General features: G+C 37.7%; 1 protein-coding gene across 4 annotated transcripts in view; it reads left to right on the top strand.

Moving 5' to 3' along the window:
* Positions 1-8,439, top strand: part of LOC106867639 (putative uncharacterized protein DDB_G0277255) — a 167,943-nt gene that overhangs the window by 61,638 nt on the left and 97,866 nt on the right. For all 4 annotated transcript variants that reach the window (XM_014912566.2, XM_014912565.2, XM_014912564.2 and 1 more), the window contains one exon: positions 2,597-3,051. The gene's annotated coding sequence lies outside the window, so the exon portion shown is untranslated. The remainder of the gene's footprint in view (positions 1-2,596; positions 3,052-8,439) is intronic.

The raw sequence follows: 8,439 nt of genomic DNA, 5'->3' as shown, positions 1-8,439 counted from the left end.
AGACACGTTAGCACGCCGGGCGAAATGCTTAACGGTATTTCGTCTGCCGCTACGTTCTGAGTTCAAATTCCGCCGAGGTCGACTTTGCCTTTCATCCTTTCGGGGTCGATTAAATAAGTACCAGTTACGCACTGGGGTCGGTATTAATCCGTTTGTCTGTCCTTGTTTGTCCCCTCTGTGTGTAGCCCCTTTTGGGTAGTAAAGAAATAACACACAGAAATGCACCCATGCATCCACAATCACACACATACACACGCGCATACATACACATCTTGTGGGTATATATGCGAAACCTATGGTCGCAAATGTTCCAACCGTGACCATTACGTCTTAGTTTATATCAGGCCAGATTATTAAATCAGTCTTGCCTATTGTAAGACAGTCAGGTATAATATGGGAGAGATCTGACTACTATTTCTAGCAGGTCGAATGAATGTGTATAAGTTCTCCCATCACGTTTGATGTGAATGTGTGTGTGTGTGTGTGTGTGTGTGTGTGTGTGTGTGTGTGTTTGGTATATTAAAAGTGTCTAGATCACGTGCGTGCTTCACGTGGTCCACCATTTCGCTTTCCGTCCTTTCTTTGTGTTCATTTACGTTGCTATGGTTACTGTTCTCTGTGTTTTTGTTTAATTAACTTTATTATGCACGTGTACGTTAATCCATCATTAGAAATTCAAGCAACATAATTCGATCTGTTTTTTTTCTTTTTATTTCCATTGATTACCATTTACCCCCCGCCACCCGTGCCACACTCCCACCTGTGTCATACAACTCTGCGTTTGTTTTGTCTTTGTAGCAGTCCAGGCTTTTAATTATCTCCATTGACATTTCGTCATTAACTTTAGTGCTGTTTAATTAATTTACCTGCAATTATTATTTTGTTAATTGACTTAAACAATCATCCGTACAAGTATTAGAAATGAAGGCTAATCTTCAACAGAACCAGTTCCTTCGTTTATTGCCAGAATCGCAGACTAAAAGTCTTCGGTCTCGACTAAATGCCATACAACACACACACACACTTTCTTTATACTACAACGAAACTCACAACACATTGTACTCTTCACAATAACCACCCTATACTACAACACGAACTACACCAAACATTCTCTACACAATCTCCCCAGTCGGAATACTTATATAAATGTGCCCCCTATCACCCCACAAACTTTGTTTCCTCATAACTTCCAGAAAAATAGCATTTCATACAAATGCGCTTTAAATGGTGAGATTATGATTATATCGGAATTTCAGTTCTATATTCAAGAGATGAGGAATTATGTACACTATTTACATTATTTACATTTGACGGATATTTGTCTTCATCTTGTTTGTTGTTAACACAACGTTTCGGCTGGTATACCCTCCAGCCTTCATCAGGTGTCTTAGGGGAAATTTCGAACCTGGTTTTTCATTCCTAAGGTATAATTCGATGTTATTATTATTATTATTATTATTACTATTCAGGTCACTGCCTAGAATCGAACTCGGAATCTTGGGGTTAGTAGCCCGCACTCTTAACCATTACGTCATATGCCCGTGTAAATAATATCGGAATTTGTTTTGAAAAATATATTCTGAGGATGGGGAGAAGAATTTTAGAAAACTCACTCGAGTTGTCTTTGCCTCCTCATAAATTTAAGAAAAATGGCTATTTGTTAATGGAATTTTCTACAAACAACTTTCAGAGTTTGGAAATCATGATTATGTCGGAATATGATGTGGAAAGAGAAACAGTGAAACACACATACACACATACATACTGCCACAGAGTACAATTTTGGGGGGAAATTTCAAGTTTCATTTTCTAGATCTGTGTGATGTGTATTAGTATGTATATGCGTGAGCCCTACAAGTTTTCCTCGTAGTAAATTCCGACATAATCGTAATCCTTATTCTCGGAAATGTATTCTTAGAAAATTTCATTAAAAAGTATCCATTTTCTGGAAGGTATGAGGAAACAAAGTCGGCTGTGTGTGTGTGTGTGTGTGTGTGTGTGTGTGTGTGTGTGTGTGTGTGTGTGTGTGTGTGTGTGTAGGTATGCCCTCTTAGTCTCCAAATAGTCTTAAACATTTCCCAAACAAAACAAAAACACACAAACAACAGCAAAACAACCACCGCAACACATTAAACGTCGGTGCACTTTGCTATGCAGTGAAACTGGTTAGGCCTCGGCCGAGAGGCGTATTGCATTCTTGGTATGTGCTAGGGCTATTATTAATTCCGTGATGAAGGTGGCGAGCGGGGAGAGTCGTTACTGCGCCGGGCAAAATGCTTAGCAGCATCTTATGCGTCTTTACGTTCTCTGTTCAAATTCCGCCACGATCGACTTTGCTTTCCATCCACTCGAGATCGATAAAATAAATACCACTTGAGTGCTGGCGTCAATGTAATCGACTTATCCGCCCCCCCCACCAAAAAAATTGCTGGCCTTCTGCCAAAATGTGAAACCGTTAATAATTTTATATTGGTATTTGTTATTATTAGGATTATTATTAGGATTATTAGGATTATTATTAATCCTGTATTAGTGATGCTTTATTCTTTATGATTCTACTTTTCTAAAATTATTCGTTTCTTTTCTGTTCAAACAGGAACCGAAAGCAGTATTTCGCCCGAACAAAGACACAAGTCTAGTTACCTGATATGCGGTAAACCTGTTGAGGTATGGGAGCTGGTATTTGAGGTGAAACTTAGCTGCTACTAAGTACATAGATGCGTGTAAGAAGAAATATATGTGATCATTCAGTGATATGGTCAAGCCGGTCAGCGGTAATAATGGAGTCTACAAGACCAACATCAGCGATACAAACAGTTATAATTAACAGACGTTAATGGAATCGCTGCACACAGTGTCCGTTGTGGATTTTAAAAGATAGAAAACAAAGTCATCGTCTACATACATGTTTATAAATTATACACATGTATATATACAACAATAATAATACAGTTAACATGAAACACGATGAAACGAAAATCGATACCAAATAATACGTTAGACAACTAACGGCAAGAATTGAAATCTTCCTTCAACTCTGCAGACAGATTGGTAAGTCTATCTACATATGTTATAATTAAAACAAAAAATTATGGCAAGGCGAGGGCGGTTATGACTCCCAAATGATTCTAACAATTTCATAATATTCTACGCTTCGATGGATCTGTGGCAGCTAATCTTAATGGTCTTGTTTCGCTCTTCTTATTTCTGCATTTAGTTTAATGTCTTAAACAAGAAATTTCGTTCCGCTTCTGTGAATGTGTACAGATTGTATCATTATTTTCCTTATTTTGTAATAACCGTTTAGGAAAAAAACTTTATTAATGTTTTGTTATGTGAGCAGACATATATAATTATAACTAAAGTTATTTAGAAGCCAATAAAACGAGACGTAATATTTTAGCGTAGAAATAGTTTTGATGACATTGTGTACATCATCATCATGGTCGTTTATTAAGAAATCGAAAATATATTATTTATCATTTTGCATTTATCATTTTGACAGATAAAAATATCAAATTCTCCGATAATACTTTTTTAATATAAAGAGACTATGCAAAGAAATAATATTACGAAGCGATAATTATATTTCTATAATACAAATAAAAAAATACATCAACTATGTAAACAGACTTATATATATTAGAGAGAAAGAGAGAGAGAGAAAGAGGGAGAGAGAGAGAGAGAGGGGGTAGGGGGTAGGGGAAATGGAGGGAATGATAAAGAAAGAACTGTTTTCCCCAACCATATTTTGACCAGAAGACAAAACCGTTTTGGTTTTCTCCGGAGAAATGTTGAACCTTGAACTAGTTTGAGAATTCTTAAATTATTTTTAATTTCTTCAGACTATTTCTTTCCTATTTAGCTTCCCTTTACCAGACACAAATATCTCTGTTAGAATATTTTGCAATAATGCTTTAATGAAGGCCGACAGGGGTGAGGGTAGGGGCGGAGGCGGATAATTGGTAGATTCTCAGACTAAATTCCTGAAATAGTTTAGTTTCTTTCCACGACGTTTCGGGTTCAAATCCCACCTACTTTTGATACAATAACAACTTTCAGTTACGTGGTTATTTTTCTCTTTTATAAATTACTCAGCATTTGGGGTTTTGTGAGAAACACTCGAATGTGCGCCTTATCCTAGCTTTGCTAAATGTTGGCAAGGAATTAGGGTTGAAGTAGTTCCTTATTTTGTAGAGGAACCCAAATTTTTCAGAAGCTGTTTTCAGTATTATTGTCATCAATTAAGGCGTCTAGATGGCAGAATCGTTAGCACACCGGGTAAAACGCTTAGCGGCATTAAGTTATGGGTTCAAATTCCACCAAGGTCGATTTTGCCTTTCACCCTTCCAGGGTCAATAAAGCAAGGACCAGTTAAATACTGGAGTCAATGTAAACGACCATATCCCTTCTTCTGAAACTGCCGACTTTGTGCCAAAATTTGAAGTCAATATTATTTTCAGGGTAATAATTAAAAAATGTATCATCATTAAACTAATTATTAGTTTCTATATTCACTTTAATTAGACATTAATGTCGAAATAGAATAAAGTAATTCTTCGGCCGATAGTATGGTTGATCTCTCTCCCGTCAGCATTTCTGGCCTTGTTGTACTTAATTAGAAGCCATTAAAGTCATTAATAATATTTTGAAATAATTTGGTATCTACATATTGTGTCTGGGGAGAGTGATTCTCTTTTGGTGCCTTATAATTTAACACACTCACCAGTAAAATTTCCACTTATTTTACCGGTGAGTGTGTTAAATTATAAGGCACCAAAAGAAAATGACTCTCCCCAGACAGAACAGAATATGTCTCAACACACGAACTCACATAAAGAATCTTGCAAACCAAATCCAAAAACGAAATGGTATATACCTGTTCCCTTGATATATGAAGCGATTAGCGTTGGTCGCCATGCATGGAGATTAGTTTCTTATATCCACATTAAACGAGGCTCTTTAAGATTTACAGAGGCTGCGCAGAAATAACATGTGGCATCTGGACTACATGTTAGTGATACAAGTGTGCGAACGAATAAAGAAGGTTGATTAATATCATATGCTTTGTGAAAGTGCATGACCAAGTAGGTAGAGCGTTGCACTCGCGATCGCAAGATCGAGGTTTCGATTCTTAACCCGAGCGCTGCGTTTTGTTCTTGAGCCAAACTCTTCGTTTTCCATTCAGTCGTCAACGTTTAATCCTGCGACGGATTGGCATTCTATTCAAGGGGAATAGCGTGATATTGGATACTTATACGCCATGGAAGCCGGGCCACTGGCTCTCTGATTCCTGGGGCTCAGAACAATATTGTATTTAGTGTTTTGTGTAAGTCAAAGACCGTTGACCGTTAAAATGAGAAAGAAATCGGCTGGAGGATCCTCATCGAAATCCTGGATTATCCAAGGGATTACAGGAAGTGGATTGGAGAGAACCTCAGAAACACTGACTGTAGTGGAGGTTTATGGTGGGAGACTTCAGAACCACATTGTGTATAACGGTTGGAGTCGGTTACAGGGATTAGTTTACTCAAAGGTTCTCGTACAGATATTGGTGAATGATGCCTTTAAATGTCAAATTCAGAAGCGGAAGTTACGTCAGTGTAGCTGTGAAGTATACAACTACAGCCTACTCATGGCTAAACAAAGCCATTACCTGAAATAAGACACGATGGCGTAGCAATAGAAACAATTCGAATTGTTTTCTTTTGTCATAGAAAACTGTGGATTCTGAAACCAAATGCTGCAGAGAAAAAGCTTTAATGGGCAGTGTAGCGAGTCTCAGCTGTAGATAATCATTGAATTAACGGTGTTCGCTTTTGAGACATATTTAAATTAAAATTCCCCCCTCCCCCCGTATCATAATTAATATATATATACATCATTGACAGGCGTGATGTAGTGACCGACGAGAACGACAAATCTGTTTTGACTTCCAAGCATGATGACTGTGGCACCTGTCAAACATTAGTGGCAACTGGAACAGTATTCATTGAATGTTGTTTCAATAGCATACACCAAGCCTTTCGTTTCGGTGCATGATTGGCGAGGAGGTACCGATCATCGATCAAAGAAGCCGAAACACGTCTAACATTCTCGTGAATCATTGCTGGGACGATATTTGTCTGGTTCTTATATATGAATAGATTTTCTGTTGGAGAAAATCCCCAGTATCAGACTTGCCAACGGTGTCTATACATTAAGTATGATAAATAGATGACTACAGAGTTTTGTTTCCATGTAAATCCTCATTACGAAATCATAAGCATTACAAATGACTTCTATCAATATTTATAGGTTGTCAGAGCTTTACAAACTTTAAGACAAAATATTGTGTGTGTTTGTGTGAATTGGAAGAATGCAACTCTTTTTATCTGTTTCTACGGAATATTCTATCGGTCACTAAGAAGACTGGAAGATTTAATATGATGAAGTCCAGGGATGTTGGCAATAACATCCAATAAGCTGGGATTCGGGACCTCACTGAAATCAAAACGGTTTAGTCCTTTCTGTATACCAAATTTGTACAGTTTTTATTATCCCTCACAAATATTCAAGTCTATGAAGAAAAGAATTATGACGTTGATAGGTTCCGAAAAGGGGTATTTTCTGGAAAGGTGGGTGTGAGTGTGAAATCTTGTCATTGACTTGCCTCATTGCTACTTTTTAATATTTTCTTTGCAACATTTAGTTCGAAATCCAAATTTCTCTATGGTATTAAGGAAGTCTAGGGAGAGCTGAATAGTAGAAGGTCTTCATGCAAGTGTTTTATCCCTTACCTCCTTTAAGGGTCAACGCTCTGGCATGTGGGAAGCTTCTTCTCTGAAGACTTTGTGCTGTTTTTGTACAATATTGACTCTTCGCAAATATCCGCATCTGTGAGGAGAGGTATGAAGGCATCGATAAGTTCTTAATGAGGATATTGTGAAGAAAATAAAAAACAACTAAATATATTTCACAATTGGGGATTGAAACCTTTTCTTGACTCTTCCACACTGTTACCGAATTTTTTTTTTCTTTCTGCAGATTCTCGTTTCAAAATCCAAACTTCTCTCTGATATATTTTAACATCATATTCGTGACTACATAATTACGTTTTACTTCCCAAATATGACGTTGTTTGACTGGCAATATGGCGTAGTTATATATCAAATATTCATTGTTTTCCTTATGGAATATGTTTAGATCTAAAGCTTTATATTTGTACATAGAATAAATCGATATATCATATACTTCTAACGAGTAAAGATAATATTATACGTTTATGTTTGAAGAGAAGTGTTGTAAAGCTAGTTTGCTGCAATGGCGGTATTCTGTCGCGACTTCCTTTCAATACATATGTTTGCGGTGTTTTACAGTTGAAACGCAGCCAATGGTTTGGGTGAGGATTATAAAGGATTAAATTTCAGATGAATTATCAAACATTAATTTTCACTGTTAACATATATTAAGAAAATATTATTTGTTATCTATCTATCTGTCTGTCTGTATTTATATATATTCACACACGCATACATACACGTACACACACACACACACACACACACACACACACACACACATATATATATATGTGTGTGTGTGTGTGTGTGTGTGTGTGTGTGTGTTTGTGTGTACCTATGTATGTACACACTAGCGCACACTCACACACACGCACACACACACACACACACACACACACACACACACACACACACACACACACACACACACACACACACATGTATACACACGCGGAGGAACTCAAGTGCGTCAACGGCCATCCAGTAACGTGTTTATATGTATGTATATATGTATTCCGGACAGGCATGCGCAGCGGTGTAGAAATACTACTCCGTTCGGTAACGCAGTAGGGTGACTGCGAATGAAGGACCTCTGATACTTGTTAAGGCATTCCCCTCGGAAAAAGGCTGACTTGTGTGTTAAAACCCAGCGCTCTACTGAGCCTGATATATTACACTTCGCTTGTCTCTGGGTGTCTTCGTATTCCTAGTGAGAGTCGATGTGCAACTGTGAAGCTACACCCGACTTAGAACGCACGCATGGGTACTGATGACACATAACACTTGTCAGTGAGGGTCATGTTCGTCTAAAGAGTAAGCAGCTATGTGATAAATTCGTGATTGATTGTTAATTTGTTCACTTTTTGAGGATATAAACTAACACCTTGCGGCGATTCAAAACAACAACCGAAAAGGGCAGAGAATCTCAATAAATGAAGAACTTGTCTGAATTAAGATCCGATTAAAGGAAAGTCGGTATTCTTAGAAGACCAGAGGACATTCGAGACTAGGTGTTTCGGCTAGAATAGCAGCGGCCATCAGCACATACATGCACAAATAAACACTGGTACGAACTTAGCTTCTTTCTCTGTCTCACTGCTCTCTATCTTTATCTCTCTCTCTCTCTCTCTCTCTGTTTCTCTCTCTCTCTCTCTCT

The sequence above is a fragment of the Octopus bimaculoides genome, chromosome 3 (genome assembly GCF_001194135.2).
Source record: "Octopus bimaculoides isolate UCB-OBI-ISO-001 chromosome 3, ASM119413v2, whole genome shotgun sequence".
In the NCBI taxonomy this organism is placed as follows: Eukaryota; Metazoa; Mollusca; class Cephalopoda; order Octopoda; family Octopodidae; genus Octopus; species Octopus bimaculoides.
The sequence above is the reverse complement of the archived record's forward strand: the minus strand, read 5'-3'. Positions and strand labels throughout refer to the sequence as shown.